Source organism: Hyperolius riggenbachi, chromosome 8 (assembly GCF_040937935.1).
Source record: "Hyperolius riggenbachi isolate aHypRig1 chromosome 8, aHypRig1.pri, whole genome shotgun sequence".
Taxonomy (NCBI): Eukaryota; Metazoa; Chordata; class Amphibia; order Anura; family Hyperoliidae; genus Hyperolius; species Hyperolius riggenbachi.
Window position 1 is genome coordinate 136,684,544 of NC_090653.1, and position 15,263 is coordinate 136,699,806.

The 15,263-nt window shown below is 49.8% G+C and overlaps 1 long non-coding RNA gene across 1 annotated transcript in view; it reads right to left on the reverse strand.

Annotated features, from left to right (window-relative positions):
• The window catches only part of LOC137529140 (uncharacterized), a 45,932-nt gene that overhangs the window by 22,052 nt on the left and 8,617 nt on the right, over nucleotides 1-15,263 (reverse strand). The window contains exon 4 of the long non-coding RNA XR_011023590.1: nucleotides 13,254-13,364. This is a non-coding gene — a long non-coding RNA (uncharacterized lncRNA). The remainder of the gene's footprint in view (nucleotides 1-13,253; nucleotides 13,365-15,263) is intronic.

Genomic DNA, 15,263 nt, shown 5'->3' on the forward strand with positions numbered 1-15,263 from the left:
GATTTTACAATGAGGGTTGCTTTAATTCCTGTCAGAGATGGTTCAATGCCTGAAGAGTGCGGTCTACTGCAATGCTACATACTGAACCCGCCTGACTGGGAGCAAGGGCAGGTGTGCATTAATTGTTTCAACGCCTAGGCGCTTAACCTGTTGTACTCATACCCCATACCCCATGGGGTACTTCTGATGGGTCCAGGGGGTACTCAGGCTAGATATACTTGAGTAAAACAAATGTAGACATTTAGAAAATAATAAATCCTATAGAAACAAAAAAAACACCAAATTAGTATTTTTGCTTATTAAAAGCAATAATAGTAAATGCTTGGAAATAGTTTAGAAATAATTACCACATGCTATTAATTTGTGTTAAGTGTTATTTGAGTTAATCTTTACTTTCCTAAGGGGTACTTGGTGAGCAGTTTTTTTAAAAGGTTGAGAAATGCTGAACACAAGTAAGGACATGTTCACAGTGGCCATTGCATTCCCTGTGACAGCAGGAGTGCAATGGATCAGGACAGTGGCGATGGAAGAGGAGTACAGTGAATCATGCAGTCAATGAAAACTATGCTTCACTTTTACTGTTAACACTAGAGATGGCCCGAGCCTCCGATTTTCGGTTCGCGAACCTCCGCGAATATGCAAACGTTTGCGTACCGCAATACACTTCAATGGGGAGGCGAACTTTGAAAACTAGAAACATTTATGCTGGCCACAAAAGTGATGGAAAAGATGTTTTAAGGGGTCTAACATCCGAGTTTTTGGATAGATGCCAAAAGTTCCCGGAAAAAATCTGGATTTGAGGCAAAGCAGCGTTTTAAGGGCAGAAATCACATTGCATGCTAAATTGGAGGCCTAAAGTGCTTTAAAACATCTTGCATGTGTATACATCAATCAGGGAGTGTAATTAGAGTACTGCTTCACACTGACAGACCAAACTCACTGTGTAACGCACCGCAAACAGCTGTTTGTGTAGTGACGGCCGTGCTGGACTGGTGCGCACCATGGCCAGAGTGCAGGCCGTGTCGGTTTTCAAGCCCATATGGTCGCCGGGCTGAGGTAGCTCAATGACAGAACAGTGACTGTCCAGCTGATCGAATTTGGTCTGTCCACAATGAAGCAACGACCTTATTATCTTGGGTGCCCCAGCCCCCCCCCGAGACACTCATAGCAGTCGGTCATTGCTTCATTGTGATACGCAAGCCCCTTCACCGCAGTAAGGTAACAATCACGAAGGGGAATTGACACATGTGCGGCCTTAAAAATTCAGGAATTTACCTGGAGTCCTGGTGGACCCTGTTGGTGGTGGCGGAGAAGGCAGTCAAGCGGCCTGCAGGCAGAGATGCCAGAATCAGAGCCGGAGGAGGAAGATATGTCATGCTTCCGTGCCGAAGCTGAGAAAGAGGAGGTGTTCTGTGTTAAATAGTCAACTACATCCTGACAATATTGGGGGTTGATGGCACGTGCCTTCTTCTGAACACTGTACTTTGGTCGAGGGCCGCACAAAATCACGACAGTGCGACCTCGAACAGACCTGCCAGGTGGCCTGCCTCTGCCTTTTGCTTTGTCCATATTGAGGGGGATGAAGTGAAAGGTATGCACTGACTTGACTAATACAATGTACGGTTACACAGGTGCAGTGAACAGGTTGCAGTGACTGCTGGTACAACAATGTGCGGTTACACAGGTGCAGTGAATAGGTTGCAGTGACTGGTATTACAAATGTGCAGCTGTCACATACACACAGGTACCGTGAACAGGTGCAGCGACTGGTGGTGGTATATAAAACTGCGTGTGCTCATGTAGGTAGGTAGGTAGGTGCGCTGAACAGTGAACAGGTGTAGTGATTGGGAATACAAATGTGCAGCTGCCTGTCACACACACACACACACACACACACACACACACACACACACACACACACACACACACACACACGTAGTTACTGAATGTGCTGGGCCTGGCAGTGGCACAGTAGGAATTACCAAGGCTGTCTATGCAAAAAGAGACAGCCTTGATAATTCATATTGTGTATGTGCCACTGCCAGCAGCCCAGCACATTCAGTGACTACCTGTGTGTGTGACAGCCAGGGAGCTGCACATTGTAATACCCAGTACTGCATATACCTAGTACCTGTTGTGTTTAGGTAACCCACCTCATCACTGCATATACCTACCTTTGTGTTCAGTGAACCCACCTCACTGCATATAACTACCTTTTGTGTTGAGTGAACCCACCCCACTGCATCTAACTACCTTTTGTGTTGAGTGAACCCACCTCACTGCATCTAACTACCTTTTGTGTTGAGTGAACCCACATCACTGCATCTAACTACCTTTTGTGTTGAGTGAACCCACCTCACTGCATCTAACTACCTTTTGTGTTGAGTGAACCCACCTCACTGCATATACCTAGCTGTTGTGTTGAGTGAACCCACCTCACTGCATCTAATTACCTTTTGTGTTGAGTGAACCCACCTCACTGCATATACCTAGCTGTTGTGTTGAGTGAACCCACCTCACTGCATCTAATTACCTTTTGTGTTCAGTGAACCCACCTCACTGCATATACCTAGCTGTTGTGTTGAGTGAACCCACCTCACTGCATCTAACTACCTTTTGTGTTGAGTGAACCCACCTCACTGCATATAACTACCTTTTGTGTTGAGTGAACCCACCTCACTGCATATACCTAGCTGTTGTGTTGAGTGAACCCACCTCCCTGCATATAACTATCTTTTGTGTTGAGTGAACCCACCTCACTGCATATAACTACCTTTTGTGTTCAGTGAACACTCCTCACTGCATATACCTAGCTGTTGTGTTGAGTAAACCCACCTCACTGCATATACCTACCTTTTGTGTTCAGTGAACCCACCTCGCTGCATATACCTAGCTGTTGTGTTGGGAGAACCCACCTCACTGCATCTAACTACCTTTTGTGTTCAGTGAACCCACATCACTGCATATACCTAGCTGTTGTGTTGAGTGAACCCACCTCACAGCATCTACCTACCTTTTGTGTTCAGTGAACCCACCTCACTGCATATACATAGCTGTTGTGTTGAGTGAACCCACCTCACAGCATCTACCTACCTTTTGTGTTCAGTGAACCCACCTCACTGCATATACCTAGCTGTTGTGTTGAGTGAACTCACCTCACTGCATCTAACTACCTTTTGTGTTCAGTGAACACTCCTCACTGCATATAACTACCTTTTGTGTTGAGTGAACCCACCTCACTGCATATATCTAGCTGTTGTGTTGAGAGAACCCACCTCACTGCATCTAACTACCTTTTGTGTTCAATGATCCCACCTCACTGCATATAACTACCTTTTGTGTTCAGTGAACCCACCTCACTGCATATACCTAGCATCCCCCGAGATAGACAAAATGGACAAACCAGGTAGAGGAAGAGGTAGAGGCAGACCCAGAGGAAGGCCACCTGGCACGGGCAGGTCTGTGCAAGGTCGTGTTGATGTGATTTCGTGCGGCCCTGGCCCAAAGTACAGTGCTCAGAAGAAGACACGTCCCATAACTTCCCAAGATTGTCAGGATGTGGTTGACTATTTAACACAGAACACACTTTATGTCCCGCAGCCACCAGTGCTAGTACAAGCACCACATCTGCTGCATTTGACACTTCACAGGAGTTATTTGGTGTGGAAATCACCGATTCACAGCCAATACTGCTACAACAAGATGAGGGCGCTAAGCAAGTTACACCACCTCATACGTCTGAGTTAGGTGGCGATAGTATGGACGTAACGTGTGAGGAGGGGGATGATGAAGTACCTGGTGTTGGTGCAGTTTTTGAGGTGCCTGAGGAAAGCGAAGCTGGGCAGGAGGATGATGATGACGATTATACGGATGCCACGTATGTTCCCAATAGAGGAGATGACCAGGGGGACAGTTCAGAGGGGGAGTCAGAGAGGAGGAGGAGGAGATGAGTCCATGAAAGAAGCAGAGGGAGCTCGTCCTCAGAAACAGCTGGGGGCAGTGTCCGGCGCCATGTATCGCCAGCTATGGACAGCCAGCCAACATGCCCTTCAACGTCAGCTGCTGATGCCACCATAGTGCCATCACCCCAGGGGGGCTCAGCGGTTTGGAAATTTTTTAACATGTGTGTCTCAGATCGGAGCAAAGCAATCTGTTCTCTCTGCCTCCAGAAATTGAGCTGTGGAAAGGCCAACTCTCACGTAGTGTTGGGCGAACAGTGTTCGCCACTGTTCGGGTTCTGCAGAACATCACCTTGTTCGGGTGATGTTCGAGTTCGGCCGAACACCTGATGGTGTTCGGCCAAACAGTTCGGCCACATGGCCGAACTAAGAGCGCATGGCCGAACGTTCCCCGAACGTTCGGCTAGCGCTGTGATTGGCCGAACGGGTCACGTGGTTTGGACCCGAACGCTCTCTGATTGGCCGAACTGTCACGTGGTTCGGGTAAATAAATACCCGAAACACGTCATATCTCCGCCATTTGTCTGTGGGTTTAGCTTTGGGTAGGCAGGCAGGGTAGTTCGCGCTCCAGCCACGCTAGCCAGGGTCCCCCCAGTCATTGTGTCGCTGCTGGGAATAGTAGTACACCGCTCGCTCAGCCACACCATATAGCATTCTGTTTACTGCCACTCTGTGTCTGCTGGGAATAGTAGTACACCGCTCGCTCAGCCACACTATATAGCATTCTGTTTACTGCCACTCTGTGTACCTCGCTCAGCCACACTATATAGCATTCTGTTTACTGCCACTCTGTGTCTGCTGGGAATAGTAGTACACCGCTCACCCGCCACTGTATAGCATTGTGCTCTGTGTCGCTGCTGGGAATAGTGGTACACCGCTCACCCGCCACTGTATAGCATTGTGTTCTGTGTCGCTGCTGGGAATAGTGGTACACCGCTCAGCCACACTATATAGCATTCTGCTTACTGTTCTGTGTCTGCTGGGAATAGTAGTACACCGCTCGCTCAGCCACACTATATAGCATTGTGTTTACTGCCACTCTGTGTACCTCGCTCAGCCACACTATATAGCATTCTGTTTACTGCCACTCTGTGTCTGCTGGGAATAGTAGTACACCGCTCACCCGCCACTGTATAGCATTGTGCTCTGTGTCGTTGCTGGGAATAGTGGTACACCGCTCACCCGCCACTGTATAGCATTGTGCTCTGTGTCGCTGCTGGGAATAGTGGTACACCGCTCAGCCACACTATATAGCATTCTGTTTACTGCCACTCTGTGTCTGCTGGGAATAGTAGTACACCGCTCACCCGCCACTGTATAGCATTGTGCTCTGTGTCGCTGCTGGGAATAGTGGTACACCGCTCACCCGCCACTGTATAGCATTGTGCTCTGTGTCGCTGCTGGGAATAGTGGTACACCGCTCAGCCACACTATATAGCATTCTGTTTACTGCCACTCTGTGTCTGCTGGGAATAGTAGTACACCGCTCACCCGCCACTGTATAGCATTGTGCTCTGTGTCGCTGCTGGGAATAGTGGTACACCGCTCACCCGCCACTGTATAGCATTGTGCTCTGTGTCGCTGCTGGGAATAGTGGTACACCGCTCAGCCACACTATATAGCATTCTGTTTACTGCCACTCTGTGTCTGCTGGGAATAGTAGTACACCGCTCACCCGCCACTGTATAGCATTGTGCTCTGTGTCGCTGCTGGGAATAGTGGTACACCGCTCACCCGCCACTGTATAGCATTGTGCTCTGTGTCGCTGCTGGGAATAGTGGTACACCGCTCAGCCACACTATATAGCATTCTGTTTACTGCCACTCTGTGTCTGCTGGGAATAGTAGTACACCGCTCACCCGCCACTGTATAGCATTGTGCTCTGTGTCGCTGCTGGGAATAGTGGTACACCGCTCACCCGCCACTGTATAGCATTGTGCTCTGTGTCGCTGCTGGGAATAGTAGTACACCGCTCAGCCACACTATATAGCATTCTGTTTACTGCCACTCTGTGTCTGCTGGGAATAGTAGTACACCGCTCACCCGCCACTGTATAGCATTGTGCTCTGCGTCGCTGCTGGGAATAGTGGTACACCGCTCACCCGCCACTGTATAGCATTGTGCTCTGTGTCGCTGCTGGGAATAGTAGTACACCGCTCAGCCACACTATATAGCATTCTGTTTACTGCCACTCTGTGTCTGCTGGGAACAGTAGTACACTGCCGCTCACTCAGTCACCCCATTACTATATAGCATTGCTGGGATCTGTAGTACTCTGCTCACCCACCCATACCATTGTACTGCCAGTCACTGTGTATATGGCTGGGATCTGTAGTACTTCACTCACCGTCAACCACTATATAGCATTGCGTACTCTGCCAGTCAGTGTGTATATTGCTGGGATCAGTAATACTCCACTCAACGTCAACCACTATATGAGCTCACCATGAGTTCCTCAGAGACCTCCGCTGTGAGCAGCACTCCCAACAACAGCAACAGCCAACGCCCCACGCAAGCTATAACATCCACCCCAGCAGCCAGTGGTCAGCAGCAGCCCTCCCCGGAGGAGAACGTTGTGTCCATCGGTCCGGCGCCAGAGCGATTATTGAGGGCTGCCATTGAGGAGATGATGGGGCCTGATGTGGAGGAGGAGGTCGGGCTCAGGCCAGCATCCCAAGTTAATGTTGACGATGAGGGGTCTGTGTCTGGGGATGTTGGGGTGGCAGAGGTGGTGGGTGGGTCAGACTCAGGAGAAGAGTTGTATGATGAGGATGATGATCGGGACCATCTGTATGTGCCTCAGAGTCCGATCCCGGAAAACATGTTGTATCGTGTGTTTAGGTACTAAAATCTGCGTTCCCACTTCCCAGTACTGCCCGGGTCCACGGATCCATATAATTTTTTGCGCAGCACTATCAAACTGTGGTACTATGAGTGAGTTGCCATGGTCCTTCTGTGCTGTCACACTCACCGTCTGTCTGCAGATGGATTGTTCAACACAGCTACGCCATCTGACATGTAGTCCTTGACCATCTTCTCCAGGCGATTGGTGTTGGAGGACGTGGAACTGCCCGATTGCTGTTCTGTGGGCTGCTGCATGGGTGTCAGAAAATGTTCCCACTCCAAGGACACTGCCAATACCATTCCCTTTTGGGCACTAGCAGCAGCTTGTGTTCTTTGCTGCCCTCCTGGTCCTCCTGGGTTTGCTGAAGTCAGTCTGTCGGCGTACAACTGGCTAGAGAAGGAGGAGGATGTCAATCTCCTCTCTAAAGTCTCCATCCTCAAGGGCCTGCTGGAATTGTTCCATTTTTGACCTGTCTGACACTTTCTTCAATCAATTTTTTAACATTGTGTTTGTATAAACTGGGTATAAACCCAGTAATTGGTGTTGTCCAGAATAATGAATAATAATGAATAGTGAATAATGCGCGGGCCGCGTTCAATGCAGTCTAGCATGAATTGAGCCATGTGTGCCAGAGAATCCTGCCAGACTCCTCTGTCTTCATGTTCTTGTAAGCGTTGTGATTGTTGTGATGCACCATATTCGTCACCAGCATCACTTTCTTCCTCTTCTGCTGTCCATTCCCGCTAAATTGTGGAAGTCCAAGGTGCACCGCTCTGTCCCTCGGCAGTGGGGGCATCCAATTCCTGCTCCAACTCCAGCTGTTCCTCGTCCTGTTCTTTGTCATAGCTGGGACCAGCGTTTCCTAAGGCAGGTTGCCTGATGTTGGTATCATCACGCTGATAGTTTTCATCTTCAGATTCCCCCACTTGCATCATGCCAGCGGTTTCCATCTTCAACATTGATTTCTTCAGTAAACACAGCAGTGGTATTGTAATGCTGACTGTAGAGTTGTCACTGCTCAGTCACAAGCAACGTGGATTGCTCAAAATTTTGGAGGACTTGGCAGAGATCCAACATGGTGGCCCAATCAGATCCACAGAAGCTTGGTAGCTAGCTGCTGGAATGCACCTCGGCACTGCGCAAAAGCGTGCTAGCATGTGCAGCGTAGAATTCCAGCGCGTAGGGAGGGACATCACCCAGCGAGCGATGGTGCGCTAGATTGAAGCGCTCCTGCATCTCTTGGTGAGTCCTTCAGAAGCGGTACTGGACTTTAAAAAATGTTTTTTTTTTTCCTTCAACAGAAGATCTGCCACGTTGGAGTGAGGAGGACTCCGCCGACCCCGACACCAAGCTGAACCCCGGCGAACTCCAAGCAGAGGATCTTCCGGAACCCCTTAAGGCTTTGAGCAAGCTGAGGAGGATCAGCAGTCCCGAGGAGACCTCTCCTCATATGTGACTGTGTGCAGTGGAGTAGAGCTCCCCAGAACAACCTCTCACTTGTCACTTTGTCACTGGTCACTTTGTCACTTTGTCATTTTGTCACTTTGTCACTTTGTCACTTTGTCACTGGTCACTTTGTCACTTTTCACTTTGTCACTTGTCACTTGGTCACTTGTCACTTGTCCAGATGATCTCGGTACACCTCCTGCGATTCAAATTCCTGCACACATTGCTCTGGGATTTGGGTGTGATGAATGATGCATCTAACTGGCCACCGGAGGCAATTAACCTTCCTGGCGGTAAGCCCGAGCTGAGCTCGAGCTATGCCTCCGGAAGGCACCGCTCAGGCCCCGCTGGGCCGATTTGCATAATTTTTTTGTTTGCTGCACGCAGCTAGCACTTTGCTAGCTGCGTGCAGTGCCCGATCGCCGCCGCTACCCGCCGATCCGCCGCTATCCGTCGCGCCGCCCCCCCCCCCCAGACCCCGTGCGCTGCCTGGCCAATCAGTGCCAGGCAGCTCTATGGGATGGATAGGAATCCCCTTTGACGTCACGACGTCATCCCGCCCCGTCGCCATGGCGACGGGGGAAGCCCTCCAGGAGATCCCGTTCTTTGAACGGGATCTCCTGATCGCCGGCGGCGATCGGAGGGGCTGGGGGATGCCACTGAGCAGCGGCTATCATGTAGCGAGACTTTGTCTCGCTACATGAAAAAAAAAAAAAAAAAAAAAAAGATTTGCTTCCCCCTGGCGATTTTTTAGCAAACCGCCAGAAGGGTTAAGGCCTTCAAAACATTGAAAGCAGCTTTCTGTTCCGCCCCCATTTTGCGTCATGTTGAGTTGTTGACGTCATGTTCATCCTTGGCCTCGCCTTGCATTTCAGTGCGAGGTGCATTTTCCACAGAAAAAGGTTGTGAATCCGGGCACAACATTTGTGGCTGTTCCATTGACCTTTCACAGGTAGAAGATTGTGGGGGTGGGAATACAGTAGCTCCTCCGAATAGCCCATTGAGTCCTGAAAACTACTCATTGCATTGCTTTGCGCACGCATTTTTTTGTCCTCATGCAAGGCCTGAGTTGCGCCTGAAAGCGTGGCCTTCTCCTCCTGCGCCTCCTCCTGTTCCATCACGTCTGCTGCTGCTGGGTTAGCGTTGCCGCCCGGTCCCTCTTTATTGAACCTCTTATCTTTATTACATTTATGACTGCATGGCGACAAAAAGCATGTTACCTGTGCAAAGAAACATGACATTTTCCACATTTAAAAGACAGTTTTTCCTTTGAAACTTTACAATCAATTTTCTCAAAAACTATAAGCTCTTTTTCAAATATTTTTTTCCTCTTGTACCCACTCCCAAGGTGCACATACCCTGCAAATTTGGGGTATGTAGCATGTAAGGAAGCTTTACAAAGCACGAAAGTTCGGGTCCCCATTGACTTCCATTATGTTCGGAGTTCGGCGCGAACACCGGAACGTCGCGGCGATGTTCGGCGAACGTTCGCGAACCCGAACATCTAGGTGTTCGCCCAACACTACTCTCACGTAGGGACAAGTGCCTTACGAAGGCATCTAGAGAAAAGGCACAAACAGCAATGGCAAGAACACCTGAGGAAAATCAGCACCAAAAAGACAAGCCACCCTCCGCCTCCTCTTCCTCCTTCAGGTGCATCATCTTCAGCCGCTTTCTCCCTTGCACCTTCACAGCCACCCTCCTCCACACCGCCTCTGCCCTTGAGCGGTTCCAGCTCCTCTGCCCACAGCAGCCAGGTGTCCGTGAAGGAAGTCTTTGAGCGGAAGAAGCCAATTTCTGCCAGTCACCCTCTTTCCCGGTGTCTGACAGCTGGTGTGGCGGAACTATTAGCTCGCCAGCTATTACCATACAAGCTGGTGGAGTCAGAGGCCTTCCGTAAATTTGTGGCCATTGGGACACCGCAGTGGAAGATACCAGGCCGCAATTATATTTCAAAAAAGGCCATACCCAAACTGTACCGTGCAGTTGAGAGGCAAGTGGTGTCATCTCTTGCGAAGGGCGTTGGGTCAAGGGTCCACCTGACCACGGATGCCTGGTCTGCCAAGCACGGGCAGGGCCGCTACATTACGTACACAGCCCATTGGGTCAACCTGGTGACCGATGGCAAGCAAGGAGTAAGTGGCTGCGCAGCGGACCAACTTGTGACACCTCCACGGCTTGCAGGCAGGCCTCCTGCCACCTCCTCTCCTTCTCCTCCTGCTACATCCTCTTCGCTGTCATCCTCCTCCTCCTTGGCTGAGTGGCAGTTCAACTCTAGTGGTGCTGCCATCTCCTCCTCTCCAGCTACACAGCCCCATCACCCCAGAGCCTACACTGCATACCAGGTATGACGGTGTCACGCCGTTTTAGACATGTCTTGCCTCAAAGCGGAGTGTCACACTGGACCAGCTCTCCTGGCTGCTCTTAACAAAGAGGTGGAGCAATGGCTGACCCCGCACCAGCTGGAGATCGGCAACGTGGTGTGTGACAACGGCAGCAATCTCCTTTCCGCTTTGAATTTGGGAAAGCTGACACATGTACCCTGCATGGCACATGTGCTGAATCTGGTCGTGCAAAGATTTGTGTCAAAGTACTTAGGCTTAGAGGACGCCCTGAAGCAGGCCAGAAAGTTGTGTGGGCATTTCAGGTGGTCTTACACGGCCATGGCACGCCTTGCAGACATTCAGCGGAGAAACAATTTGCCGGTGAGAGGCTTGATATGCGATAGCCCCACTCGCTGAAATTCCACCCTGCTCATGTTCTCTCTCCTGCTAGGCCAGGAGAAAGCCATCACCCAGTACCTGTACAATTACAGTAGAAGGACACAATCTGGGAAGATGGGGATGTTGTGGCCCAACAACTGGACACTGATGCAAAATGCATGCAGGCTCATGCAGCCGTTCGAGGAGGTGACCAACCTGGTGAGTCGCGCTGAAGGCACCATCAGCGACTTGATCTCCTACGCTTACTTCCTGGAGCGTGCCGTGCGTAGAGTGGTGGATAAAGCTGTGGAGGAGCGTGAAGAGGAACAGTTATGGCAGGAGGAGTAGTGGGAACAATTTTTATCCAAACCAGATGTTTCTTCAGCACCTGCGGCAGCACAGAGGGTGGAGGAGGAGGAAGAAGAGGAGTCGTGTGGAGAAGAAGAGTCAGACTCAGATGATGAAGAAGGCATTTCTGTGGAGGAGGAAGAGGCAGCAGCATAAGAACAACCGCAGCAGCCGTCACAGGGGGCTTGTGCTGCTCCACATTCCTGTGGTATTGTTTGTGGCTGGGGGGAGGAAGAGGACTTACGTAACGTCACTCAGGAAGAGCAAGAGGAGATGGAGAGTACGTCTGGATCCAACTTTGTGCAGATGGCCTCTTTCATGTTGTCCAGCCTGTTGAGCGACCCCCGTATAAAAAAACTCAAGGGGAATGACCTGTACTGGGTGGCCACGCTACTAGACCCTCGGTACAGGCACAAAGTGGCGGACCTGTTACCAACTCAACAGAAGGCGTAAAGGATGCAGCACTTGCAGAACAAGCTGGCAATGGCACAACGCAATAAAGGTACCACTGGCAGTAATCCTCCTCCTCCCATGTCCACGCAGGCAAGGACAGGACGCTCCAGCGATCTCATGGTGATGTCGGACATGCGGACATTCGCCGTAGCCCTTCCGGATCCACCCTCCACCAACACCTGGACAGGCAGGTAGCCGACTACCTGGCCTTAACTGTGGATGTAGACACTGCGAGCAGCGACGATGAACCCTTGGTCTACTGGGTGTGCAGGCTTGACTTATGGCCAGAGCTGTCCCAATTTGCCATCCAACTTCTCTCTTGCCCTGCCGCAAGCGTCCTGTCAGAAAGGACCTTCAGTGCAGCTGGAGGCATTGTCACTGAGAAGAGAAGTCGCCTAAGTCGCAAAAGTGTTCAGTACCTCACCTTTATCAAAATGAATGAGGCATGGATCCCGGAGGGCTACTGCCCGACTGAAGACTAAGTAAGTCCCCACACACAGCATCTCTGTCTGCAGGCCGCTTGCCTTCTCCGCCACCACCAACAGGGTCCAGGACTCTAGGCGGATTCCTGAATTTTTAAGGCCGCTGCTAGCAGCGGCCGCTATACTAATTTTTCTGGCTGCACTGCGGGCGGTTGCAACAAAAAAACAAAAGGCATGTACATGTGCCCATCCCCCTTCGTGATCATTACCTTGCCGCAGTGAAGGGGCTTGCGTATCACAATGAAGCAATGACCGCCGGCTATATGAGTGTCTCGGGTGGGGGTGGCACACCAAAGATAATAAGGTCGTTGCTTCATTTTGGTCAGACCAGATTTGATCAGCTGGACAGTCACTGTTGTTCTATCATTGAGCTAGCACAGCCCGGCGACCATATGGCCTGGAAAACCGCCACGGCCTGCACTCTGGCCATGTAGCGCACCAGTCCAGCACGGCTGTCACTATGCAAACAGCTGTTTGCGGTGCTTTAAACATTGAGTTTGGTGTGTCAGTGTGAAGCAGTACTCTAATTATACTCCCTGATTGATGTATACACATGCAAGATGTTTGAAAGCACTTTAGGCCTGCAATTTAACATTCAATGTGATTTCTGCCCTTAAAACGCTGCTTTGCGTCAAATCCAGATTTTTCCCCGGGACTTTTGCCGTCTATCCCACTCTGCCATGCACCCCTCCAGGTGTTAGACCCCTTGAAACATGTTTTGCATCCTTTTTCTGGCCAGCATAAGTGTTTCTATTTTTCAAAGTTCGCCTCCCCATTGAAGTCTATTGCGGTTCACAAACATTCGCGTGAACTGGACCTTCCGCGGAAGTTTACGACCCGAAAATCGGAGGTTCGCGACATCTCTATACATTACTGAAATACAATGTTGCGAGGATCATGCAATGCTAAAAGTAGCAGAATGTCACATTTTAGACGTCCCTCTGAAAACTACACAAGCAGTGGCATAGCTACAGAGCAATGAATGGGCCCGAGCGAGTTTTACACTGAACACCCTTACCCTGTGTATAATCATCACATGACTCCGAGGGCCTGATCCAATTCATTTCTTCTCTTAAGTTTTCTCCTGGGAGATACTTTTCATCTTCTGTTTAAAATAACTTTCAACACTCTGCAATCGAAAAAGTGGGTGAAAAAAAGTACTAAATTAATTTCTTGCTTGCTGGTGCCTTAAAAGGCATTTTATTACTTTATGCTGTATGTGACATGTGCATAAAAAGTTGTCATATAAGAATCATTATGTGCTGCTAATAGGGACATGTTACTCCCTTGTATGTTATAAGCTGTTTTTCTTTGAAAACTTCAATAAAACTATTTGAAAGGAAAAGGCATTTTATTGATAATGTGAAAATATCACCCAGTAGAAAACGTAGAAGAAAAAGTGAAATGGATGGTACCAAGTATCAAAACCAGTCACAAAGTTAGTGGGGCGCAAACAATACTAGGAGAATAGTTTAAACACTTGCTGACCGCGCACTAATAACGCACATCGGCAAAGTGGTAGCTGCAGGACCAGCGACGCACATCTGCGTCACCGGCTGCAGGCTAATTAATCAGGAAACAGCCGCTCGCGCGAGCGGCTGCTTCCTGTCAATTCACGGCGGGGGGCTCCGTGAATAGCCTGCAGGCCGCCGATCGCGGTTCGCAGGCTAAATGTAAACACAAGCGGAAATAATCCGCTTTGTTTACATTTGTACAATGCTGCTAACAGTAGCAGCGTTGTACTAGATCGCTGTCACATGACAGGCAGGAGCCTGTTAGAGGCTGCACAGGACAGATCCGTTCCTGTGCAGCCTCCAATCTCCGGGGGAAGAGAGGGAGAAGGGGAATCCTGCGGTGGAGGGGGGCTTTGAGGTGCCCCCCCCCCCCCCGCCAGCCACACGCAGGTAGGAGCGATCAGACCCCCCCAGCACATCATCCCCCTAGTGGGGAAAAAAGGGGGCGATCTGGTCGCTCTGCCTGGTGTTTGATCTGTGCTGGGGGCTGTAGAGCCCACCCAGCACAGATCAGCAAAATCAGCGCTGGTCCTTAAGGGGGGGGGGGGGGGTAAAGGCTGGGTCATCAAGTGGTTAATGATTGCTGCTATTCATTCAATACTACTATAGTACAGAACCAGGAGCTAAAGGAGGGGGGCTCTAAGTGGTCCAATATGGTCCAGAGGCCTCACAGTGGTCACATCATCTGCATCCCCTATTGCTAAGCCACTGTACACAAGGTAATTGGCCAGATTTTGTGACACAGTATCAAATAGCTTGAGTTCATTTGGCCACAAATACTCTTGTAAGGGCTGGGACCCATTGGAGCAATTTTAGCAGCGTTTTTTGATCACCCACAATTGCCGACGATTCTAAAAACAGTTTTGCCAATGTATTTAAATGGTGGGGAAACCACTAGTGTGATTGCAATTAGGGTTAATCGCATATCGCAGGGCACACAGCATTTTGGGCGCATTTGTAATCAATGCTATGTATAGAAAATCTGCAAAATCACTTTGAAAAGCAATTTAGCAGCGATTTGGTTTTGATATTTGTCACGGACGGTTGCGGGGCCGCAGGCGCGTCCTGTAACCGCCCGTGAAGCAAAAGCGATCGCACTCGATTCTCTGCATCGATTGCGCTTCAAATCGATAGAATCTGGATTTATTGTGTAGGAGGTCTGCAGTCCTTTCTCAGCAGAGAAATAGCATCACCTTAACTGCAGGATGGCTCTTTTGATATGCTAACGAGCAGGGGCAAACCCTTGAGTTCAGAAAGCTTGTCTCAGCTGATTTCACATCCAGATGCTAATTACAGGAACCATAAGGTTCCTTTCATAGAGGGAGATCCCAAGAAGCAGACACAGCTGGACTCCAGTCAGGCTGACTCCAGCCTTAGCAGGAATAAATGAATGTACTATATAATCTTTTGCCCATTTACAGAATACAATAAATAGGGTGGTTATGAGAGCGGTATCATTGGATCCGTAGGGTCATGCTGGATCTCTTGATACCAGTTGAGAGGGGCCCGGGGCC